Source organism: Trachypithecus francoisi, unplaced genomic scaffold (assembly GCF_009764315.1).
Source record: "Trachypithecus francoisi isolate TF-2019V2 unplaced genomic scaffold, Tfra_2.0 Lachesis_group9, whole genome shotgun sequence".
In the NCBI taxonomy this organism is placed as follows: domain Eukaryota; kingdom Metazoa; phylum Chordata; class Mammalia; order Primates; family Cercopithecidae; genus Trachypithecus; species Trachypithecus francoisi.
In genome coordinates this window covers 30,806,273-30,833,208 of record NW_022681474.1, presented here as the reverse complement: position 1 = coordinate 30,833,208, position 26,936 = coordinate 30,806,273, and the positions used below count along the sequence as shown (strand labels likewise).

The 26,936-nt window shown below is 42.4% G+C and overlaps 1 long non-coding RNA gene across 1 annotated transcript in view; it reads left to right on the top strand.

Moving 5' to 3' along the window:
• LOC117082522 overlaps positions 1-26,936 on the top strand; it is an 81,178-nt gene that overhangs the window by 50,071 nt on the left and 4,171 nt on the right. The gene's annotated exons all lie outside the window — the stretch shown is intronic.

The following is a 26,936-nucleotide window of genomic DNA, read 5'->3' as shown; positions in this document are numbered from 1 at the left end:
CAGTGTTGTAGTCTAGGAACAGCAGGCTATACCGTGTTGCCCAGGAGTGTCATAGACTATGTCATCTAGATTTGTGTAAGTATATTCTCTGATGTTTGCACAATGAGGAAATCACCCAACAATGCATCTCTCAGAACATATCCCCATCATTAAGTGATGCATGAGTGTGCCCAGTTAAAAGGAAGAAAAGAAAGCCACACGCTGGAGAAAATATTTGCAAATCACATATCCAGCAAAGGACTAGTATGTAGAATATATAAAGAACTCTCAAAACTCAACAGTAAAATAGCAAACAATCTAATTAAAATAAAAGACATGAAAGACATTTCACACACATATACGTACATATATACACACATATATATACATACGTATTGATGGCAAACTAGCACATGAAAAGCTGTTCAACATCATTAGACATTGGAGAAATGCAAATTAAAATCACAATGAGATTTTGGCAGGGTGTAATGGCTCACAACTGTAATCCCAGAACTTTGGGAGGCCGAGGTGGGCAGATCATTTGAGGTCAGGAGTTCCAGATCAGCCTGGCCAACATGGTGAAACCCCCTCTCTACCAAAAACTACAAAAATTAGCCGGGCATGGTGGCGCATGCCTGTAATTCCAGCTACTCAGGAGGCTGAGGTGGGAGGATTGCTTGAGCCTGGTGGGCAGAGGTTGCAGTGAGCTGAAATGCCACCACTGCACTCCAGCCTGGGTGACAGAGTGAAATCCTATCTAAAAAACAAAAAACAAAAACAAACGAACCAAAAAAAAAAACCCCAAAGAGATTTGTATGTCAGCAGATTACAGACTAGGAAACCCCAGACCCTCTGCACTCACGGAGACACCAATTCAACAGCATTACAGGGACCAATTCCTTTGCGACAAATCTAGAAGCTAAAAGAGGCTTCTGAACCCCAGGTGAGCACAGAAACAGCCTCATGGAAGCCAATTGGAAAATATGTGGCAGTTGCTTTCCATACTCCCTTCCTTGGTTTAGCACGACATGATCAGGAGAAAAGTTGCAGCAACTGGCTTCTCCCTGGGAAGGGACGAAGACTGACACATGTGTCAATGTTTAGACTTTTCAGGGGTCTGTCCAAACAACTTGTTTCTGACATGTCTGAATTTAAGAAGTGATAGGAGGCCGGGCGCGGTGGCTCAAGCCTGTAATCCCAGCACTTTGGGAGGCCGAGACGGGTGGATCACGAGGTCAGGAGATCAAGACCATCCTGGTGAACACGGTGAAACCCCGTCTCTACTAAAAAATACAAAAACACTAGCTGGGCGAGGTGGCGGGCACCTGTCGTCCCAGCTACTCGGGAGGCTGAGGCAGGAGAATGACGTAAACCCGGGAGGCGGAGCTTGCAGTGAGCTGAGATCCGGCCACTGCACTCCAGCCTGGGCGACAGAGGGAGACTGCGTCTCAAAAAAAAAAAAAAAAAAAAAAAAGAAGTGATAGGAAAAGGTACCAGGTTGGAAGCCACTGAGAACAAAGGCAAGGTTTGAACTAGTAGGCACTCACTCACCATAGTCCCTCCCCTGGCTCAGTGTGGTGTGGTCAGAAGAAAATCTCTAACTCTCAGCTTCTACATTGGTAGAGAAAGAGAAGAATGGAGTTTGAATTCAACATCCTGGCTTTTCAGGGTACTGCCCAAGGAACTGGTTTTTGTTTCACCTGCTTTGGAGTGATGATATGACTTTAGGTATACTTTAGGTACCCAGGGGTTACTGAGAACAAAAGAGAGCTAGGTAGTTTACTGCTGCCCCAGAAGACCTGCAGTGCAGCAGACAGAGGCTGATACAGCTCAGTGGCCTCTCTTGGTGAAGGGGGAAAGAATAGGGAGAAGAGTAGAGTATGCATCCAACATTCTGGCTTTTGAGGGGGCTGCTTGAGGAACTAGTTTCTGTCTCACTTCACTTGGCATGCTGATGAGATTCAGCATACTCTAGAAGTCTAGGGCTGCTGAGAACAAAAGAGAGCTGGGCAGCTTAAGGGAGCTGAAGAAAACCTGCAGTGCTACAGAAAGACACTAGAGAAAGCAAGAGATTACTAGCTTCTGAAAAAAGAAACAATGAGATCACTCTAATTGGGATTTTACATGCACAAGCCCAGAGAACAGACATCCAGAAGAGGTTTGAAAGGCCTACAGGATCTCTAGTTAGGCTGATTTTGTTTTCCCTCTACAAAGTCAGTCTGCAAATGCAGAAAGGGGGCTATATATATGTATTTTTTTCAAATGTGTGGACCTCACCACAGATTACAAGGCACATAAAGAAACAAGGAAATTTGGCAGGTGCAACGGAGTAAAATAAATATCCAGAAACCAATCTTAAAGAAACATAGATACATGAACTACCTGAGAAAGAATTCAAAATAACCATCATAAAGAAGTTCAATGAACTCAGGAAATGGATGAGAATGTTAACAAAGAGAAAATATAAAAGGAGGCCTGACGCGGTGGCTCACGCCTGTAATCCCAGCACTTTGGGAGGCCGAGGCTGGTGGATCACGAGGTCAGGAGATCGAGACCATCCTGGCTAACACGGTAAAATCCCATCTCTACTAAAAATACAAAAAATTAGCTGGGTGTGGTGGCAGGCGCCTGTAGTCCCAGCTACTCAGCAGGCTGAGGCAGGAGAATGGTGTGAACCTGGGAGGTGGAGCTTGCAGTGAGCCGAGATCACGCCACTGCACTCTAGCCTGGGCAACAGAGTGAGACTCTGTCTCAAAAAAAAAAATGTATATATATATATATATATTATATATATATATATATATATAAAGAACCAAACAGAAATTTTGGAGCTGAAGAATATAATAACTGAATTGAAAAATTCAATAGAAGGGTCAAACATTCACTAAAGGGGCTGGGTACAGTTCTCATGCCTGTAATCCCAGCATTTTGAGAGGCTGAGGCAGGAGGATCACTTGAACCCAGGACTTTGAAATCAGCCTGGGAACCATAGCGAGATGCCATCTCTACAAAAAAAATAAATAAATAATTAGCCAGACACGGTGGCACATGCCTATAGTCCCAGCTACTTGGGAGGCTGAGGCAGGAGGATCACTTGAGCCCAGAAGCTTGAGGCTGCAGTTAGCTAATATCACACCACTGCACTTCAGCCTGAGCAATGGAGTGTGACTCTGTCCCCCGCCCCCAAAAAAATCACTAAAAGGGTTATAGACTTGATCAGTCAGTAAACTCAAAGACAGGACATTTGAAATTATCCAGTCAGAGGGGGAAAAAAAAAAGATGAATGAAAAAGAATGGGCTGAGCACGGTAGCTCACACCTGTAATCCAGCACTTTGAGAGGCTGAGGTGGGTGGATCACTTGAGGTCAGGAGTTCGAGACCAGCCTGGCCAACATGGTTGAAAGTCTGTTACCAAATACAAAAATTAGCTGGGTGTGGTGGCACGTACCTGTAGTCCCAGCTACTCTGGAGACTGAGATGGAAGAATTACTTGAACCTGGGGGACAGAAGTAGCAGTGAGCTGAGATCATGTCACTGCACTCCAGCCTGGGTGACAGAGTGACATCCTGTCTCAAAAAAAAAAAAAAAAAAAAAGAAAAAAGAAAAGAAAGAGTGAAGAAAGTTTAAGGGATTTACAGGACACTATCAAGCAAGCCTATATATACATTATGGAAGTTGCAGAAGGAATACAGAGAGAAATGAACAGAAAGCTTATTTGAAAAAAAAAATGGCTTAAAATTTCTCATATCTGGGGAAAGATATGGATAAGATTTAAGAACCCCAGGAGACTCCAACTATGATAAATCCAAAGAAGTCTACACCAAGGCACATTACAATTAAATTGTGAAATGTCTAAAACAAAGAGAAAATTGAAAAAGCAGCAAGAAAAAAAATGACTTGTGTGGACAAGATAGCCCTCATAAGACCATCCGGGATTTCTCGGTAGAAGCCTTGCAGGCCGGAAGAGAGTGGGATGTTATATTCAAAGTGCTGAAATAAAATGAAATTTAAAAGCCCTGCCAACTAAGTATTCTGTCTCTGGTAAAACAGCCTTTCATAGATAAAGGAGAAAGACTGCCAAATAAACACTCAGGAAGTTCATTCCCACTAAACCTGCCTTTCAAGAACTGCTAAAGAGAGTCCCTTGCGTTAGAACAATAGGATGCGAGACAGCAGCACAAAAGGATATGAAAGTATAAAGTTCACTTGTAGAGATTAATATATAGAACAACACTGAATACTGCAATACTGTAACTGTGGTATGAAGTCATTTACAATTCTGGTGTAGAAGTTGAAAATCAAGTACAAAAAAGAAATATAACTATAAAAATATGTTAATGAAGACACTATATAAAAAGATGTAATTTGTGACAGCAATAACAAAGTGTGGGGAGGAAAGAAGTAAAAAAGTTATTTTGGTGTGCAACTGAAGTTAAGTTGTCAGCTTAAAATAAAGTGTTTCAACTATGAGATGTTTTCTTTTATTATTATTATTTTTTGAGACAGAGTCTCACTCTGTCACCCAGGCTGGAGTGCAGTGGCGCGATCTCGGCTCACTGCAACCTCTGTCTCCCAGGTTCAAGCAATTTTCCTGTCTCAGCCTCCTGGGTAGCTGGGATAACAGGCACACACCACCATGCCCAAATAATTTTTGTATTTCTAGTAGAGACAGGGTTTCACCACGTTAGCCATGCTTGCCTCGAACTCCTGACCTCAAGTGATCCACCCGCCTCGGCCTCCCAAAGTGCTGGTATTATAGGGATGAGCCACTGTGCCTAGCCTACAAGATGTTTTATGTAAGCCTCATCATAACCAAAAAAAGAAAATACTTATGACATACAAAAGGAAGTGAGAAAGGAATCAAAGCATGCCACTGCAAAAAAAAAAAAAAAAAAAAAAATCCATGGAACAAAAAGGCTGACAGCAAGGGAGGAAAAGAGAGATGAAATTCTATAAGAAAGAAAACAATTAACAAAATGGCAATAGTAAATCTTTCCCTTAAGTAATTACTTTAAATGTAAATGGATTAAACTCTTCAATTAAAAAACAAGGAGTGCATGAATAGATAAAAGAACTAAGATTCAACCATGTGCTGTCTATAAGATACTCTATTTATTTATTTACCTATTTAGAGACAGTCTTGCTCTGTCACCCAGGCTGGAGTGCAGTGGCGCAATCTTGGCTCACTGCAACCTCCGCCTCCCAGGTTCAAGTGATTCTTGTGCCTCAGCCTCCTGCGTAGCTGGGATTACATGTGCGTACCACCATGGCCAGCTAATTTTTGTATTTTTAAGTGGAGATGGGGTTTTACCATGTTGGCCAGGCTGGTCTCAAACTTCTGACCTCAGGTGATCTGCCCACCTCAGCCTCCCAGAATGCTAGGATTACAGGTGTGAGCCACCATGCCCGGCCAAGAGACTCACTTTAGATTAAGGACACACATAGGCTGAATATGAAAGAATGGAAGAAAAAAATGCATGCAAATGTTAAACAAAAGGGAGCAGGGATGGCCATACCTATGTCAGACAAAATAGACTTTAAGTCAAAAGCTGTCACAAGAGGTAAAGAAGGACATTATATAATGAAAAATGGGTCAGTTCATTAGAAACATATAAACTTTAAAAATATATATGCACCCAGCTTCAGAGCACCCAAATATAAGAAGCAAATATTGACCAAACTGAAAGGAGAAATAGAAGCAACACATTAATAGTAGGAGACTTCAAACGCCACTATGAACAACTGATAGACTATGAAGGCAGAAAATTAATATATAAACAAAAGACTTGAACAACACTGTAGTCAAATAGTCCTAAGAGACATATATGCAATGTTCCATCCAATGGCAGTAAAGTATACATTCTTCTCAAGAATATACAGATCATTCTCCAGGAGAGATCATGTGTTAAATGATAAAATAAGTCTTAACAAATTTAAGAAGATCGAAATAATACCAAGTATCTTGTGTGATGACAATGGGATGAAACTAGAAATAGTAGCAGAAGGAAAACGAAAAAAATCGTAAATATGAAGAAATTAAACAACACACTCTCAAACAATCAATGGGTCAAAGAAGAAGTCAAAAGGATAATTAGAAACTATCTTTAGACAAATGAAAACAAATATACCCAAACTTATTTGATACTGCAAGAACAGTACTAGGAGGGAAATTTAAAGCAGTGAAGGGCTACCTTGAAAAAGAAGATATCAGTAAACAACCTAACTTTACACCTCAAGGAACTAGCAAAAGAAAAGCAAAGTGAGTACAAATTTAGTAGAAGGAAGAAAATAATAAAAATTATGGAAGAAATACGTGAACTAGAGAAGAGAAAAATAATAGATGGCATTATCTGATAGATAGAAAACCCTAAAGCTTCCACCAAAAAAATCTGATAAAACTAATAAGTGAATTCAGCAAAGTTACAGGATACAAACTCAACATACAAAAATTAGTTGTGTTTCTATAATCCAAAATGGAAATCAACAAAACAGTTCCAAGGCTGGGCACGGTGGCTCATGCCTGTAATCCCAGCACTTTGGGAGGCTGAGGTGGGTACATCACAAGGTCAGGAGTTCAAGACCAGACTGACCAACATGGTGAAACACTGTATCTACTAAAAACACAAAAATTAGCCAGGTGTGGTGGCACACACCTGTAATCTCAGCTACTTGGGAGGCTGAAGCAGGAGAATCACTTGAATCCAGGAGGCAGAGGTTTCAGTGAGTCAAGATCACACCACTGTACTCCAGCCTGGGTGGCAGAGCAAGACTCCACCTCAAAAAAAAAAAAAAAAAAAAAGGCCGGGCACGGTGGCTCAAGCCTGTAATCCCAGCACTTTGGGAGGCCGAGACGGGCGGATCACGAGGTCAGGAGATCGAGACCATCCTGGCTAACATGGTGAAACCCCGTCTCTACTAAAAAAATACAAAAACTAGCCGGGCGAGGTGGTGGGTGCCTGTAGTCCCAGCTACTGGGGAGGCTGAGGTAGGAGAATGGTGTAAACCCGGGAGGCGGAGCTTGCAGTGAGCTGAGATCCGGCCACTGCACTCCAGCCTGGGCGACAGAGCGAGACTCCGTCTCAAAAAAAAAAAAAAAAAAAAAAAAGAAAGAAAGAAAATTTCCATTTACAGTAGCATCAAAAATAATATAATATAATATTGAGGAATAAATATAAGGAGGTGAAAGACTTGTACGGTGAAAACTACAAAACATTGTTGAAAGAAATTTAAGATGACACAAATAAATTGAAATGTTTCATTTTCATGGATTGGAAGACTTAATATTCCTAAAATGTTCATACTACTCAAAATGATCTACAGATTTAATGTAATCCCTGTCAAAATCTCAATGGTCTTTTTCTTTTTCTTTTCTTTTCTTTTCTTTTTTTTTTTTTGCAGAAATAGAAAAAAAAATCCTACACTTCTTATGGAACCATAAAGGACTCTGAACCCATTCAAGGTCCTTTGACAAAAAGACCTGGATTCTTGAAACTATCTTAAAAAAACAAATCTGGAGGTCTCACATGTTCTGACTTGAAAACATATTGTAAAGCTACAGTATTCAAAACGGTATGGTACTAGCATAGAGACAGACGTATAGATCAATGGAATAAAATAGAGACCCCAGACATAAATCCACACATATATGGTCAAATGACCTTCAACAAGGTGCCAAGACTACACAATAGGGAAACTAGTTTCTTCAGCAAATGGTGCTGGGAAAGCTGAATATTCACAAGAAAATAATAAAGTTGGACCCTTTTCTGACACCATACACAAAAGTCAACTCAAAATGTATTAAATATTTAAACATAAGACTTGAAACTACAAAGCTTCTGGAAAAAGACATAGGGGGAAACCTTCATAACATTGTTTTGACAATGATGTTTTGGACATGACACTAAAAGCACAAACAACAAAAGCAAAAATAAACAAGTGGGACTACATGAAACTAAATAGCTGTGTGCTCAAAAGAAAAAATTATAGGCTGGGCGCGGTGGCTCAAGCCTGTAATCCCAGCACTTTGGGAGGCTGAGACGGGCGGATCACGAGGTCAGGAGATCAAGACCATCCTGGGTAACCTGGTGAAACCCCGTCTCTACTAAAAAATACAAAAAAACTAGCCAGGCGAGGTGGTGGGAGCCTGTAGTCACAGCTACTGGGGAGGCTGAGGCAGGAGAATGGCGTAAACCCGGGAGGCGGAGCTTGCAGTGAGCTGAGATCCGGCCACTGCACTCCAGCCTGGGCGACAGAGCGAGACTCCGTCTCAAAAAAAAAAAAAAGAAAAGAAAAAATTATAGAGTGAAAAGGCAACCTACAGAATGGGAGAAAATGTCTGTAAACCGGCCGGGCGCGGTGGCTCAAGCCTGTAATCCCAGCACTTTGGGAGGCCGAGACGGGCGGATCACGAGGTCAGGAGATCGAGACCATCCTGGCTAACACGGTGAAACCCCGTCTCTACTAAAAAATACAAAAAAATTAGCCGGGCGAGGTGGCGGGCGCCTGTAGTCCCAGCTACTCGGGAGGCTGAGACAGGAGAATGGTGTGAACCCGGGAGGCGGAGCTTGCAGTGAGCTGAGATCCGGCCACTGCACTCCAGCCTGGGCGGCAGAGCCAGACTCCGTCTAAAAAAAAAAAAAAAAATGTCTGTAAACCATAAATCTCATACGAAGTTAATAGCCAAAGTATATAAGGACCCTCTACAAATCAGTAAACAAAATAATAAATAATCTGATTTTAAAATGGGCAAAAGATTTGAATAGACATTTTCCCAAAGAAGATGCACAAATGGCCAACAGATATATAAAAAGATGCTATATCACTAATCATCAAGGAAATGCAAATCAAAACCACAATGATCTATCACCTCACATCTGTTAGAAGAGCCATTATAAAATAAACACACACACACATACACAGAAAATAAGTGCTGGTGAGAATGCAGAGAAACTGCAACCCTTTGCATTATTGGTGGGAATGTAAAATGATGCAGCTGCTGTGATAAACAGTATGGAGATTCTGTAAGAAATTAAGAATACAGCTACCTATGATCCTGCAATCCCACTTTTGGGTATATGACCAAAAGAATTGAAATCAGAATATTCTTCATTGCAGCTTATTTTTGTGAAGAAGATTGAAGAAGATTCTGTTTTCAATTCAAGATTTACAATGAATCTTCATAGCAGCTTATTCACAATAGCCAAGAGGTAGAAACAACCTAATGAGTGAATGGATAAACAAAGTGTAGACACATACAAAATGGACATATACATTGTATACATATACAATTACATGTTATTCAGCCTTAAAAAAGAAAGAAATCCTGCCATACACAACCACATGAGTAAAACCTACAGATATTATGCTAAGTGACATAAGCTAGCCATAGGACAAATGTTGCATGATGCTCTTTATATGAGGTATCTACAATAGTCAGTCTCGTAGAAGGAGAAAGGAGAACGGGGGTTGCCAGGAGTTTCAGGAAGAAGGAAGTGGGAAATTGCTATTCAATGGGTTTAGAGTTTCAGTCATGCAAGATGAAAAAATCCTAGAAATCTGTTGTGCAACGATGTGCTTATAGTTAACTATACTAAGCTATTGTTAACTATAATGCTATACCAACTATAATCTGTAATAACTATGGTTATTATAGTTATAACTATATTATACTGGTGCAAAAGTAATTGCAGTTTTTGCCATTGATGCTGCAATTACTTTTGCACCAACCTATTAGTTAACTATAATATTATACTAACAATATTATACTATAGTATCTATATACTTAGGAAGTTAAGAGGGTCGTTCTCATATCATGTGTTTATTAACACATTAAGAAACACTCATTTGGCCAATCTGTTGGGAAAAAAAGAGAAAACCACAAAGACATATCAACACCTGTGAAAAGAATAAAATACAGATAAAAAATAGATAACACCTGTGAAAAGAAGGAAAAAGAAAAAAAAAGAAAAGAAAAAAGCAGGCCGGGCGCAGTGGCTCAAGCCTGTAATCCCAGCACTTTGGGAGGCCGAGACGGGCGGATCACAAGGTCAGGAGATCGAGACCATCCTGGCTAACACGGTGAAACCCCGTCTCTACTAAAAAATACAAAAAACTAGCCGGGCGAGGTGGCGGGCACCTGTAGTCCCAGCTACTCGGGAGGCTGAGGCAGGAGAATGGCGTGAACCCGGGAGGTGGAGCTTGCAGTGAGCCGAGATCCGGCCACTGCACTCCAGCCCGGGCGACAGAGCGAAACTCCATCTCAAAAAAAAAAAAAAAAAAGAAAAAGAAAAAAGCAGAGACACCACCAAAATGCTCGTGAGGATGTTGAACTGATGGGCCATTCACACATGGTCATAGGATATAAGATTAATAGACAAAAAAATTATTTACTCTCATATACTAGCAACAAGTATGTATAAACTGAAATTAAAAATAGAATACTATTTATAATTGCTCAAAAAATGAGGTGATTAGGTATAAATTTTTTTTTTTTTTTTTTTTTTTTTTGAGACGGAGTCTCGCTGTGTCGCCCAGGCTGGAGTGCAGTGGTGCGATCTCGGCTCACTGCAAGCTCCGCCTCCCGGGTTCCTGCCATTCTCCCGCCTCAGCCTCCGAGTAGCTGGGACTACAGGCGCCCGCCACCGCGCCCGGCTAGTTTTTTGTATTTTTAGTAGAGACGGGGTTTCACCGTGTTAGCCAGGAGGGTCTCGATCTCCTGACCTCGTGATCCGCCCGCCTCGGCCTCCCAAAGTGCTGGGATTACAGGCTTGAGCCACCGCGCCCGGCCCGATTTGGTATAAATTTAACAAAACATGTATATGCTGAAAACTATAAAATGATGATGAAAGAAATAAAAGATCTAAATTAAATGAAGAGATATATATTGAGTTCATAGAGGAAGGTCTCAATTCTTTTCCAGATTGATCAATGCCTGTCACAATTGTAGTATTTTTGTAGGTATGGACAAGATTATTCTAAAATTTATATGCAAAGTCAAAGGAACTAGAACAACTAAAATAATTTTGGAAAAGAAGAATAAAGTAGGAGTAATAACTCTAAAACAAAACTAAGCGAAGCCAAAAAAGTTTATACTATCCATCCAAGAGCCCAGAGGTTTTGCATCTTGTAACTTACCCCTCCCTAGCTTACCTTCATTGCAAACTATTGATCAGTTTACAATTTTTTTTAACTGCATTCACCTTAGTGATGTTTTGCGATATATTTTAAACACAAAGAGCGAAATTGTGAACGGAAGTTTCTATTTAACATTTGGAGTGTGGCTAATTCAAATTGAGTCACAACTTTTGAGATCAAGTTCCATTTTCTTGCTATTGCTGCGTAAATATTACCTATTTGAACTGACTGAAGAAAGTACGTACCATCATGCATCACTTAAGGACAGAGATACATTCTGAGAAATGCGTCCTTAGGTGATTTCATCATTGTGTGAACATCCTAGAGTGTACTTACAAGAACCTAGATGGTACAGCCTACTGCAAACCTAGGCTATATGGTACAGTCCATTGCTCCTAGGCTGCAAATCTGTACAGCCTTTTACTGTACTGAATACTGTAGGTAATTGTACCGCAATGGTAAGTATTTTTATATCTAAATATATCCAAACATAGAAAAGGTACACAAAACTAAGGTTTTTTTGAGACAGAGTCTCGCTCTGTCGCCCAGGCTGGAGTGCAGTGGCCGGATCTCAGCTCACTGCAAGCTCCGCCTCCCGGGTTCACACCATTCTCCTGCCTCAGCCTCCCGAGTAGCTGGGACTACAGGCGCCCGCCACCTCGCCCGGCTAGTTTTTTGTATTTTTTAGTAGAGACGGGGTTTCACCGTGTAAGCCAGGATGGTCTTGATCTCCTGACCTCGTGATCCGCCCGTCTTGGCCTCCCAAAGTGCTGGGATTACAGGCTTGAGCCACCGCGCCCGGCCAAAACTAAGGTATTATAATCTTGAGGGACAATCATCATGTGGTCCATCACTGACTGAAACATTATATGGTGCATGACTGTCCACTTTTTATTATTATTATTTTTTTTAGAACAAGTCTTGCTCTGTCACACAGGTTGGAGTACAGTGGTATGATCTCCACTCACTGCAACCTTCGCCTCCTGGGTTCAAGTGATTCTCGTGCCTCAGCCTCCAGAGTAGCTGGGATTACAGATGTGCGCCACCACACGCGGCCGATTTTTTTGTAATTTTAGTAGAGATGGGGTTTCACCATGTTGGCCAAGCTGGTCTCGAACTCCCAACCTCAGGTGTTCTGCCCACCTCATCCTCCAAAAGTGCTGGGATTACAGGCATGAACCAGTGCGCCTGGCCCCACTTTCAACCTAGAGCACTTTGTGCTTTTGAATTCAAAAAGCCAAAGCCAATTTTCTTACACTGACAGGGTGAGCTATGTAGTATCAAACCACAGTCTTCAAAACAGGTTTAAGTTTTATTTCTCTATGATATTTCAGTATAGACTAAATATACATCTTCCTGCCCATTTCTGAATTATTCTTTGTGTAAAATGTGAATTTTTTAAAAAAGCAGACTGTTTTGTTGAATAACTACATGTATACATAGCTCTGCTAGAACGGAGCTAATTCATTCCATGTTGTAAAATGGGGTTGAATGCAAATATTTTTTAAATGTTCATTTCCAGATCCTAAATTCTTTGTTTTCATGAATGAGCCTTCCACATTTCTTTGATTTAAAATATGGCATATATTCCTTGGTTTTCCAAAGCTGGTAAATACAGCACTCAGTACAGTCTGGAAATCTCTTCCCTGGCTGCATTTAGGGGAGGAGACCACCCCTCATAGTGTCTTATGCCCAATTTCTGCCTCCAAAGAAAGAAAAAGTAAAAACTAAAAGGCAGAAATGATATCCACAAGCGGACATCCCTGCACCACACCCTGGGCCTGGTAGTTAAAGATCGACCCCTGACCTAATCGGTTATGTTATCTATAGATTACACACATTGTATAGAAAAGCACTGAAAATTCCTATCCTGTTTTGTTCCAATCTAATTACTGGTGCATGCAACCCCAGTCATGGATACCCCCTGCTTGCTCAATTGATCATGACCCTCTCATGCGCACCCCCTTAGAGTTATGAGCCCTTAAAAGGGACAGGAATTGCTCACTTGGGGAGCTCAGCTCTTGAGACAGGAGTGTTGCTGATGCCCCCTGCCAAATAAACCCCTTCCTTCTTTAACTTGGTGTCTGAGGAGTTTTGTCTGCGGCTCGTCCTGCTACACTTGCAGTGAGAACTGATCAAAAGCTCAAAATGAGCCTTCTGGCCATTCTCATCACACTCTGTTCCCTGGAGAGTGAAATCTTTTTTCAGATTAAAGTAGATTGTTCAAACAGATATTTTTGTGATTCCTTCTGTCTTCTAATCCAATGTGTGATTATTTTATGTTTTAAGGATAATTGCCTTCCAATATAAGACAGATTTTTCTTACTTATTTGCATGTCAAAATTTTCATTATGCAAAACAATTTTAAATATTTAACTGACTACCTTGTTTTGCTAAGTAGAATATAAAGAGAATTGTGTAGAATCAGTCTGTGCTTTAGAGACGTCTGTTGTTTAAAAGAGACACCCAGACAATGGTACATTGATATCAGAATAAAAATACTAAACCAATACGACCAGGCACGGTGGCTCACGCCTGTAATCCCAGCACTTTGGGAGGCCAAGGCGGGTGGATCACGAAGTCAGGAGATCGAGACCATCCTGGCTAACACGGTGAAACTCCGTCTCTACTAAAAAATACAAAAAATTAGCCGGGCATGGTGGTGGGCACCTGTAGTCCCAGCTACTACGGAGGCTGAGGCAGGAGAATGGCATGAACCCGGGAGGTGGAGCTTGCAGTGAGCTGAGGTAGCACACTGCACTCCAGCCTGGGCAACAGAGCAAGACTCTGTCTCAAAGAAAAATAAATAAATAAATAAATAAAAAATATTAAACCAATATACGACAGGAAGGTGAAATACTAACATTATCCCTTCCCCACTATGATTGGCTTCCAAACTGAGATTGTTTTTCAGAGATAAAATGACTCCATATGTTAAATTGGTCTGTGTCTATTACATCTCTCTGGTCCTATTGGGAGGAGAAAGGAAAGATGCTCTCTGATAAAAAAGATCTGAAATGGAAAGGAGGTGAGAATGTTGAAGTTGGACAATAAGACAATGAGTGTCTGCTATAAAGCATGGACCAAGGGCAGCTTGACAAAGGACCCATTGTTAAAGTAGACAATAAATTATCCATACTCCAGCTCTGCTATTTCTTCGCTGTGTGGTGTTTGGGAACTTGATTTAACCTCTGCGAGTATGTTTTCACATTTAGAGAAGCAGAAAAATTGTGCCCACAGTTTAGGATTGTTGGAAAGATTAAATGTTGGGAAGATTAAACACTCATGCAGTTGGGGTGATTAAGGTTCTCTGGGAGCGGGGACCCTGTGCCAGGACAGAAAGGCTGGCCTGTGGTTTGGGGGTGTGGATCAAGGAAATGCCTGCATTGTGGATCGGAGCAGATTGGGAGGTAAAGGAAAGCTAAAGCATCGAGGCCACTGCATGGAACTGGCCTTCTTGCCTCTTTGTACCTTCCTCTTATTTCTTCTTCTGCTTAATCGACATTTATTTATTCATTTATACTTAATTTTTTTGAACTGGAGTCTTGCTCTGTCACCCAGGCTGGTGCAATGGTATAATCTTGGCTCATTGCACCCTATGCCTCCCGGGCTCAAGTGATTCTCCTGTCTCAGCCTCCCCAGTAGCTGGGATTACTGGCGGGCACCACCATGCCTGGCTAATTTTTGTATTTTTAGTAGAGGTGGGATTTCACCATGTTGGCCAGGCTGGTCTTGAACTCCTGACCTCAAGCGATCCATCTGCCTCAGCCTCCCAAAGTGCTCGGATTACAGGCATGAGCCACCATGCCTGACCAACTGGCTTCTTATTAAATAGTTAATTTTTTTCTTATAAGCATTCTTGCTATAAAATGCATGCTTATTGTGTAAGAAATTTGAAAAATATACAGAATAGTATAAAAAAAGAAAGATAGAGAATTACTAAATGCTGAGGACACATGACTCTTTCCAGAACATTAAGTATTGGGAGTAGTATCACTGGGTCAAAAGGTCATAACAATTTTTTTCCCTTTTTCTTTAGAGACAGGGTCTGGTTTTGTTGCCCAGGCTGGAGTGCAGTGACAGAATCATGGCTCACTGCAGCCTCCAACTCCTGGGTTCAAGTGATCCTCCTGCCTCAGCCTCCTGAGTAGCCGGGACTACAGGCACACACCACCACATTAGGCTAATTTTTAAATTTTTTGTAGAGATAGTGTCTTGCTACGTTGCCTATGCTGGTCTTGAGTCCTGGGCTCAACTGATTCTCCTGTCTCAACCTCCTAAAATACTAGAATTACAGGCAGTTTTAACTTTTTTTTTTTTTTTTTTGAGACGGAGTCTCGCTCTGTGGCCCAGGCTGGAGTGCAGTGGCCGGATCTCAGCTCACTGCAAGCTCCGCCTCCCGGGTTCACACCATTCTCCTGCCTCAGCCTCCCGAGTAGCTGGGACTACAGGCGCCCGCCACCTCGCCCGGCTAGTTTTTTGTATTTTTTAGTAGAGATGGGGTTTCACTATGTTAGCCAGGAGGGTCTCGATCTCCTGACCTCGTGATCCGCCCGTCTCGGCCTCCCAAAGTGCTGGGATTGCAGGCTTGAGCCACCGCGCCCGGCCGGTTTTAACATTTTTAATGCCCATGTGCCCACTTACAGATTGCTTCTAGGGTGTTTGCAGCAATTTATGCTCCCATCAGCATGGGCTGGGTGCACTTATGTACAGGGACGTTTCTAGGTCTTCACAAGCTGAGACAATCTTTTGGAAGCCTTAGCCCATCTCATATATTAGAGTGAGGTGGTGCTTGCCATTATCTGCACTTGTGTTTTTTCTTTTTCTTCTTACTATGCAGCTTTCTGGAGAATCATTGTGCATGCTTGAGAATCGTGGCAAAGCAAAAAGATCTATAAAAATTGCATTCAAGATAATGCGATTATTCTGAATCCTAAATTTAGCAATTAAGAAGTTCGGGGCTGGGTGCCATGGCTCATGCCCGTAATCCCAGAGCTTTGGGAGGCCAAGGCTGGTGGATCACTTGAGCTCAGGAGTTCAAGACCAGCCTGGCCAACATGGTGAAACCCCATGTCTACTAACAACAACAACAACAAAATATAAAAATTAGCCGGGCATGGTGGCACCCACCCATAGTCCCAGCTATTTGAGAGGCTAAGGCAGGAGAAGCACTTGAACCCAGGAGGCAGAGGTAGCCGAGATCACACCACTGCATTCCAGCCTGCGTGACAGAGAGACTCCGTTTCGAAAAAGAAAGAAAGAAATTCGGAATGTTATGGTTTTCAACATTTATTAATTTTTAATTTTATTTTCATATCTTTAATTTTAATTTTTTGTCCTATCTCTAGCAATAAAGAAACTTGAGATGTCATGGTTTTCAATATTTATTAATTTTAATTTTATGTTCATATCTTGTAGCCAATATATTTTTTCAGATTTCAACGTATTTGCAGTCTCTGAAAAAAACTCATCAGCCTTGAACCCTGAATCAGAGTGGCTAATTGATAAAATGTCACCTCCTATGTCATCTTTTCTAATTGACCAGCAAAATGACATCTTTTTCTTTTTTCTCGTTTTTGTTTTGTTTTGTTTTTGAGACAAAGTCTTACTGTCACCCAGGCTGGAGTTCAGTGGCATTATTTCAGCTCTCTGCAGCCTCCGCTTTCTGGGTTCAAGCAATTCTGGTGCCTCAGTCTTCTGAGTAGCTGGGATTACAGGTGTGCACCACTGTGCCCAGCTGATTTTTGTATTTTTAGTAGAGTTGGGGTTTCGCCATGTTGGTCAGGCTGGTCTTGAACTCCTGGCCTCAAGCAATTCTCCTACCTTGGCCTCCCAAAGTGCTGGGATTACACGTGTGAGCCATGGTGCCCAGCCTTTCTTTTGTATTTTGAACGCTATGATCTATTTCTGGATATTTATTGGGTATTTTTTATGGAAAGTCCTGTAATCAAGGAAACTGAGTCTAGTAGGAGAGAACGTATGTCTGATGATGATTGCCAGAAACAGGTGTAAAGAATTCAGCTGTGGGAAATCCAGAGAATTCAGAAAGCAGCTATGGGAATTCAGAGAACAAAGAGACTATTTCTGTCTCTAGTTATCAGAGACATCTGGATGAGGCATTATTGTTTGAGCTAAGCCTTGAGGCAAGGGTAGAATTTTAACAGGGAGAGGGATGGAGTGGATTAACTCATATTATGCAAGATACAGAAATTTACAAGATATTTTATCTAGGCTGGGTGCAGTGGCTTGCGCCTGTAATCCCAGCACTTTGGGAGGCCGAAGCAGGAAGACTGCTTGAAGCCAAGAGTTCAAGACCAGCCTTGGCAACATAGAGAGACCTCATCCCTTAAAAAAAAGATATTTTATCCTGTAAAATATAAGAAAAATGCATGTATATGGCTGGCATGGTGACTCATGCCTGTAATCTCAGTACTTTGGGAGGCCAAGGCTGATGGATGACTTGAGGTCAGGAGTTCAAGACCAGCCTGGCCAACACGGTGAAGCCCTGTCTCTACTAAAGAAAAAAAAATTACCAGGGAGTGGTGCTGCATACCAGTATACCTGTAGTCCCAGCTACTTGGGAGGCTGAGCCAAGAGAATTGCTTGAACCCAAAAGGTGGATGTTGCAGTGAGCTGAGATTGCACCACTGCACTCCAGCCTGGGCAACAGAGTGAGACTCTGTCTCAAAAAAAAAAAAAAAATTAGTTGAGCATGGGAGTGCGTGCCTGTAATCTCAGCTACTCAGGAGGCCGAGGCAGGAGAATTGCATAAACCCGAGTGGCAGAGGTTGCAGTAAGCTGAGATCGCACCACTGCACTCCAGCCTAGGTGACAGAGCAAGACTCCGTGTTAGGGAAAAAAAAAAGGAAAAGAAAAATACATGTATATGAACCATCCAAGGATCTTGTTAAAATGCAGGTTCTGATGCAGTAGGTTTTGGGCATGCCGTTTCTAACAAGCTCCCATGTGATGCTGATAAGACTGGTCAGGCATTTCAGGTGGGTGGAACAACAGGAACAAAGGCAGAGGTGGGAAAGCATCAGAGGAGCTGCCATGCGGAGAGAAACAAGAACAGTGCAGTCAACCAGAGTGTGGTCTCTAGATGGGAAGCCGTGGGAATGAACTGCCATGGCAGATCAGATCCAAACTGCAGAATGTTTTGAATGTCAAGTTTCAAAATGTGGACTTTATACCACAAACAATAGGGAAGCACAGAAAACCACTGAGCAGGGGAATGACATGATCAGAATGTGTGTTAGTGACGTTAATCTGGCCGTGGTATGCAGAAGCCAGAGAGACCAATGTGGAAGCTAACTCTAACAGTCCAAGTGGAAGGTATTAAGGGCTTAAGTTAGAGAGATGCCTGCAAAGTTGGAAACGAAAAAATATATTTTTTTACGTAGCAAATGGATGCTCAAAACTGTAAATCGGATAAATAAATGAATCAGTGAATAAAGTAAAAGGCTTAGCAAAGAAAGAATGAACAGGACATAATGGTCAACAGGTGGCTTTACTTTTTTTTTTGAGACAGAGTTTTGCTCTTGTTGCCCAGACTGGAGTGCAATGGCATGATCTTGGCTCACTGCAACCTCTGCCTACCAGGTTCAAGCGGTTCTCCTGCCTCAGCCTCCTGAGTAGCTGGGATTACAGGCATGAGCCACTGTGCCTGGCTGACTTTACTTTTTATGTATGGGAGAATGATGACACCACTAACAGAAAACTGAGGAAGAGCTGCTTATTTTTTGGCAAAACATAATAGCAATACTTACTGAATACTCACTGTGTGCTATTTATAGTTTTGAGTGCTTTTAATACCTTGTCTCATTTATTTATTTATTTCATTATTATTATTTTTTAAGACAGAGTTTTGCTCTTGTCCAGGCTGGAGTGCAATGGCGCGATCTCTCCTCACTGGGTTCAAGTGATTCTTCTGTCTCAGCCTCCCGAGTAGCTGGGACTGCAGGCGTACACCACCACACCTGGCTAATTTGTTTGTATTTTTTAGTAGAGATGGGGTTTTGCCATGTTGGCCAGGCTGGTCTTGAACTCCTGACCCCAGGTGATCTGCCCACTTTGGCCTCCCAAAGTGCTGGGATTACAGGCGTGAGCCACCGGCCCCTTGTCTCATTTAATCTTTATCAGAATCCTGTGAGAAGGTACCATTTATTTGCTCCATCTTAAGAGAAGAAACTGAAAAACAGAGAGGTTAGGTAACCTGGGCAAAGTCACACAGCTAGTAAGGGCTGGAGCCAACACTGGAAGCAGCGAGTGTAGGTCCAGAATGCAACTCCTAATTGTTGACCTAAGTCTCAATGTGTTAGATACATTTTGGGGTAGTTCCCTCACCCATTCTTCTGGGGCAGGGGCCATCTGGATCCTACCACCTACTGGCCAGTAGGCCACCTACTGGCTGGCCTGACACCTAAAATCTGGTGCCCTGGTGGGAAAAGTGAATTGGGCCAATCCATTTCCTCTTCCGAAAACCTGGAATGCAGAAACACTGATTTTGGAAGATAAGGGAAGAGAAAAGAAGCCCTTGCCCCTGCCCTGCCTGAGACCTTTTTTTTTTTCTTTTGTGCTCCTGTGATTAGTGGCTTTTCACTAAGTCCTACTTTTCCCAAAATACCTTAATCTCTGTTCTTTGTACACAAATGATCCTGATTTCAGCTCAGTCATTTATTCCCGTATAAGAATTTATCCAGATTCTATGCTGGATGCAGTGGCTCACACCTGTAATCTCAGCACCTAGGGTGGCCAAGGAAGGAGAATCACTTGAGGCCAGAAGTTCAAAACCAGCCTGGACAACACAGCAAGACCTCATCTCTTAAATAAATAAATAAATAGCCAGGTATGGCGACGTGCCTGTGGTTTCAGCTACTCAGAAGGCTGAGGCAGAGGGATCACTTGAGCTCTCCAGGAATTCAAAGCTGCAGTGAGCCATGATTGTGCCACTGCACTTCAGCCTGGGTGACAGAGTGAGGCCCTATCTCTTAAAAAATTTTTATTCAGATTCATTGAAAGATGAATAAAATACTTAGGTATTGCTAGGTAAACACTAACCCTCCAGTTTCTCCTCTTTCTGCTAAAAAATATGTAGACATTTGTGAAGTAATGTGCATTTACAGCATTCACAAGTGAAAGCTTGGAAGTCAAACTGCAGCCTACACTAGCAAGAGAGAATGTTTGGGTGAAAAATGTATTTCTGGCAAAGACTGCCCACCGTCATCCATCTGCAGGTTCTTCTTTCTTTCAAAAAAGCTGTTCTCCCTGCTTAGCAGGATTAAGGGCAGAGATATGGGTAAAAGTCTTGCATTGAGAGCTGTAGACAACTCAATGTGGGACACACATATGCCTTCCCAAACAACAGGCTTTTTTTTTGAAACAAGGTCTCACTTTGTCACCCAGTTTGGAGTACAGTGGCAAGATCATGGCTCCCTGCCCCCTTAAACTTCTGGGCTCAAGTGATCTTCCTGCCTTAGCCTCCCAAGAAGCTGGGACTACAAGCATGCACCATCATACCTAGATTTTTAAAAAGTTTTTTTTTTTTTTTTTGTAGAGATGGGGTCTTGCTATGTTGCCCAGGCTAGTCTGGAACTCCTGAGCTCAAGTGATCGATCCTCCCTCCTTGGCCTCGCAAAATACTGGGATTATAGGTGTGAGCGACCACACCAGGGCAAACAACAGGCAGTTTTCACTCTATTCTGGAAGAGACTTTTGTGCCATTAAGAGTGAAGACAGCTAAAGCCAAAGAAGAATGCTGGATGGAAGGGTGATGTGGCTGCAACACCGATCACCCCACTGATGGCCAGGGTCCATTCTGCCCATCTGGGTAGCATCCTATCCATGTCACTGCTGCACATGCTTCCTTCCTTAAACAGCCCACTGGCCGAGCAGGCTGGCCTTCCCAGACAGAGGAGTGCATTTCTTCAGTCCGGGGTGCATAAGTGTCTGTGCCTCTTGCTAGAACATTCTAGTAAACTCTAGAGGCAACTGTGTGGAATAGCGTGGGTAAGGAAAGCTTCCAAGATTCCAGAGAGAACCAAAGGAGATGCAGGAGCAGCCTGCCTATCAAAAAGATAATTTGTGTTCACTCACTACTTAAAACTTGAGCTCTGAGAAATTGGCAAGAGAGAGATTAAAGTTGTCTGTAATTAGCTGTTACTACTTTCCACATAGTGTTTATTGAGACTGGAAAATCCTTTGGCCCTGTGGCCTCCTGGAAAACCCCAATTGAGTTTTCAAGCTTAACTCCAATGTCATTTCCTTCAGAGAACCTTCTCTGACTTTCTCAGGCACTTGGTTTTCTTCCCTGGAGCTCCCATCCAGCCTGGCACATGGTTTAGTAGAACAATTTTCATACTTCCATGATGATTGAACATAGAGATATGTTTTTGGATCCCTCAAAGTCTGGCACTGTGTTTTACTTTTGTGCCCAGTGCTTGAAAAGGGAGGGAGGAGAGATGACTTAAATTGTAGATCATAGCTCACTCGACTGCAAAGGTCTCTGTCCAAACCTGAGGACAAGAACTGTGAATCAGAGCAAGGTTCTGGAGTATGAGCTGCAGGCAATAGAGGAATGGGTGTGTTCTCTGCTGTAGGAAGAAAGCTGCAAATAAGAACAGATGCTCCCCCACTTACGATGGGGCTACATCCCAATAAACCCATCGTAAGTGGAAAATATCTCCAGTCGAAAATGCATTGAACAGAACTAACCTACTGAAATCATAGCTTAGCCTACCTTAAACATGCACAGAGCACTTATGTTTGTCTGCAGTTGGACAAAATCATCTAACGCAAAGTTGATTTTATATAAAAGTGTTAAATATCTTATGTAATTTACTGAATACCATACAGAAAACGAACAACAGAATGTCTGTATGAGTACCTGAAGTACTGTTTCTACTGAATTCATATTACTTTTGCACTATCATAAATTCAAAAAATATTTAGTTGAAAAATTGTAAGTAAGGACTGTCTGCATTTGGTGCCAAAAGGGGAGAAGGTGACGAAAATAGAAATAGTACTCACCAAAATTCATGTTCTCTTCTTTCTGGGCACAGAGCCACACCACATTTCCCAGCCTACCTGGCAATGAGGTACAGCCTTGGGACTGATGACTGGATATGGTGGAAGTTCCATGAGGATCTCACCTGGGGAACCTCCAGGCATTTCCCTCTTCTGCTGGCTGGATGCCAGTGTCTAGAGAGACCAAAATCAGAGCTGCTCCCCATCACCTTCCCCACCCAACAAGGAACACAAGTTTGAACTCTTAAGCAAGTAAGAAATAACCTTGTGCTGAGTTGGGGGTCAATTGTTACAGCAGCTGGCAATCCCTAGCTCATGCAGAGCGTTCGGTTGTTTTTCACCTGGGGCAGTGGTAGCCCAGACTCATCTCTTACCTGAGGCATTCTTGGGGTTCTTCAAGTTATAATGAGAGAGAAGACCCTTGAAGAGGAGTAAAAAATTACTCAACTGGCGAGATGAGGTTTCAGAAAACCTTGATTCGACTATTAAGAGATATTTGATGGCCAGGCACAATGGTTCACGCCTGTAATCCCAGCATTTTGGGGGACCGAGGTGGATAGATCACTCGAGGTCAGGAGTTCGAGACCAGCCTGGCCAACATAGTGAAACCCCGTCTCTACTAAAATACAAAAATTAGCTGTGCATAGTGGTGCACGCCTGTTATCCCAGCTACTTGGGAGACCGAGGCAGGAGAATCGCTTGAACCTGGGAGGCGGAGGTTGCAGTGAGCCAAGATTGTGCCACTGCCCTCCAGCCTGGGTGACAGAGCGAGAGACTCTGTCTCAAAAACACGTAACAAAACAAAAAAAAACAAAAAACAAGGGATATTTGACTTCGTTTTGTACTTGAAGCTGGTGAAATGGGATGTAGCTCGGTTAACATGAGTCTTATGGTTAATATTAAACATTTAACTTCTTCATTTCCTCCATTGATTAATTATTTTAATATTAGAGAAGGTTACTTAATAACATAAGAAAATATTCAAAACAAACTGTTAAGCGAAAAAGGCTACTAAAAAATAGTAGATTCAGCGTAATCCCACTTTTAAAATGCAAGCCAAGAACCTAAAAATATATTCGCATACACATTGACCTAGGAAGGTGACGTCAAACTACTAAGTGGTCATTTGTAAGTAGTAATAATAAGTGTGATTTTTTTATTTGTCTTTATTCTTTTCAATGCTTTTCAGCCTCTTCCCAATAGACAACCTCTTCCCAACAGACTTAGAGATTAACACCACCAAAAGCAATAGAAGTTTTTATTTTATTTTATTTTTTATTTTTGAGATGGAGTCTCGCTCTGCCACCCAGGCTGGAGTGCAGTGGTGCGATCTCTGCTCACTGCAAGCTCTGCCTCCTGGGTTCATGCTATTCTCCTGCCTCAGCCTCCCAAGTAGCTGGGACTACAGGCGCACACCACTACGCCCGGCTAATTTTTTTGTATTTTTTAGTAGAGATGGGATTTCACTGTGTTAGCCAGGATGGTCTCGATCTCCTGACCTCATGATCCACCCGCCTCGGCTTCCCAAAGTGCTGGGATTAGAGGCGTGAGTCACCGCGCCCGGCCTAGAAGTTATTTTTAAGGAAAAAATAGAGAAAAATGATGTCTTGCAATTAAAAAAAAAAGATCCAGTTTCTTCATTTACTATTACTGGGAATTCTCGGTCAAACTCATATCCCAAGCAGAGACTTGGGGATCCACTAGTACTTCAATAATCCTAAAGAGGCAAGCAACAATCCTTGTTTCTGTTGAATGAGCAATCTTGTTTCTTTCTTTCTTTTTTTTTTTTTTGAGACGGAGTCTCGCTCTGTCGCCCAGGCTGGAGTGCAGTGGGACGATCTAGGCTCACTGTAAGCTCCACCTCCCAGGTTCACGCCACTCTCCTGCTTCAGCTTCCCGAGTAGCTGGGACTACAGGCGCCCGCCACCACGCCCAGCTAATTTTTTGTATTTTTAGTAGAGACTGGGTTTCACTGTGGTCTCCATCTCCTGAGCTCGTGATCTGCCCGCCTCGGCCTCCCAAAGTGCTGGCATTACAGGCCTGAGCCACCGCGCCCGGCCGCAATCTTGTTTCTTTTGCTTCTGTTGAATTACGCTGGGTGTTTAATCTAGAGCTTGAAAAATACGAAGATCAGGCCAGGCATAGTGGCTTATACCTGTAATCCCAGCACTTTGGGAGGCTGAGGTGGGGTGGGAGGATCATTTGAACTCAGGAGTTGGAGACCAGCCTGGGCAACATAGTGAGACCTCATCTCTACAAAAACTAAAAATAAATAAAAATTGACAGCCTGTGGTAGCACGTGCCTGTGGTTCCAGCAACTTGGTAGGCTGAGGTGGGAGGATCACTTGAGCCTGGGAGGTCAAGGCTGCAGTGAGCTGAGATCGTGCCACTGCACTCCAGCCTTGATGACAGAGTGAGACTTTGTCTCAAAAAAAAAAAAAAAAAAAGCAAGCAAGCAAGCAAGCAAGAAAAGTAGGGTAGGAGCCTAGCATGCTGGCTCACACCTGTAATCCCAACGCTTTGGAAGGCCTAGGAGTTCACTAGAGCTCAAGGCCAGCCTGGGAGACGTGGTAAAACCCTGTCTCTACCAAAAATACGAAAAAGTAGCTGGACGTGGTGGTACACACCAGCAGTCCCAACTACTTGGTAGGCCGAGTTGGGAGAATTGCTTGAGCCCCGGAGTTGGAGGTTGCAGTGATCTGAGATTGTGCCACTGCACTCCAACCTGGATGACAGAGTGAGACCCCATCTCAAGGAAAAAAAAAAAAAAAAAAAAAAAAGATAAGAGAAAGTAGGAAGATCTCACAGAGAGTTTTGCATTGTTAAAGTCTCTTAAAGACTTTATTGCTTTCCAATAAGCATGTCTCTACACTCTCATTAAATTTGGGAAATATATCAGTTTTTTTTTTTGTCTAAACTCAGGCAAATCTAGCCGTGGGAGTATTCCAGTGCTGCTAGCATCAGAACAGTTCTTCTGCTTTGATTTACTTGTTTATTTATTTAAGAGACAGAGTCTTGCTCTGTCACCCAGGCTGGACTGCAGTGGCACAATCATAGCTCGCTCACTGCAGCCTCCAACTTCTGGGCTCAAGTGATCCTCCCACTTCAGCCTCCAGAGTTGATGGGAATAGTCCCATGTGCTACCATGCCCAGCTAATTTTTTTTTTTTTTTTTTAAGAAACAGAGTCTCTTATGTTGCCCAGTCTCGTCTTTCCTGGGCTCAAGAGATCCTCCTGCTTTGGCGTCCTAAAGTGCTGAGATTACCTTCATGAACCACCACATTCGGTCTTTCTTCTGCTTTTATTTTCACATCCTAGCCAAGAGTGTGATGAATCTTCACTCCATGAGAGGAACAGAATTCCACCAGCAGGTTAAAAATACTTCACATTTATCATGGGGAGGGGGGAGGAGGGAGGGATTGCATTGGGGAGTTATACATGATATAAACGTTATGCACATGTACCCTAGAACTTAAAGTATAATAAAAAATAAAAAAAGAAAAAAAAAAATACTTCACATTCTAAGGAAATGGAAAGCTGACCAAAGCGAGGGTTTCAGGAACATCAGGCACCACTCAGGCAACTGAGATTTCAGCACCCCTCCCGCCTCTTCTTTTGGCTATCTCTGGTCATCCTGTAACATAAATGTTCTTTTTACCGGAACAGAATAAATGTAGTCTTTATATTAGGGAAATTCTCACGTTTGGAAAACTTCACAGCTTATTGTTTGAACCCTAAACACAAATCAAGGAAAAGGCAATGGAAGTAGAGTAACATTTGTATACCAGACTTCGTTGCCATCTAAATTCTAAGCATTTACTATGAAAAGATCTAGATGGAGATGATATAGACCTGAGAAATATAAATACATGTTTGGAGGAAGTGTGGATTATTAGAAAGGATGTAGACTTTGGAGCTTGACAGACACAGGGTCAAGCTCCAGCTCTGTCACTTACAAGTGGCACGACCTGAAGCTAGTTTTTAACTTCTTCAAATCTGTGCTTTCAGTGGGAATATGAGGATTATGGCACCTATCCTGGAGTGTTGTTGGGAGAATTAAGGAATAAAAGGTATGAAAAGCACTACACACAGTGCCTGGTACACACTAGATGCCCATTCATCGTGTTGATGTGGGTGCTAAGACAAAAGAAAACCAGACTGGAGTGAAAATGGGAAAATGTTGAGTGAAAAAAAAAATTTTTTTTTTGAGATCGAGTCTCATTCTGTTGCCCAGGCCGGAGTACAGTGGTGCGATCTCTGCTCACTGCAACCTCTGCCTTTTGGGTTTAAGCAATTCTCCTGCCTCAGCCTCCTGAGTAGCTGGGATTACAGGCATGTGCCACCACGCCCGGCTAATTTCTGTATTTTTAGTAGAGATGGGGTTTCGCCGTGTTGCCCAGGCTGGTCTTGAACTCCTGAGCCCAAGCAATCCGCCCACCTCAGCCTCCCAGGGTGCTGGGATTAGAGCACCTGACTGAAAAAAAATTTTTTTAAAAACTAGCTGTACGTAGTGGCACATGCCTGTAGTCCCAGCTATTTGGGGAGCTGAGGCAGGAGAATCACTTGAGCCAAGGAGTTTGAGGCTGCAATGAGATATGATAGTGTCACTGCACCCCAGCCTGGACAATGGAATGAAACCCTGTCTGTATAAAAATTTTAAAAAGTCTTTATAGAAGGTACTTATGCTTGTAATGAGTTAAAAATACATATTCTTGCACGGTAAAAAGTGAACATGCTTCTCTTTACTTCATCTCTATCAATCTGTCTCCCCTGGGGAAACCACTTCTTCTGTTTGTTTGT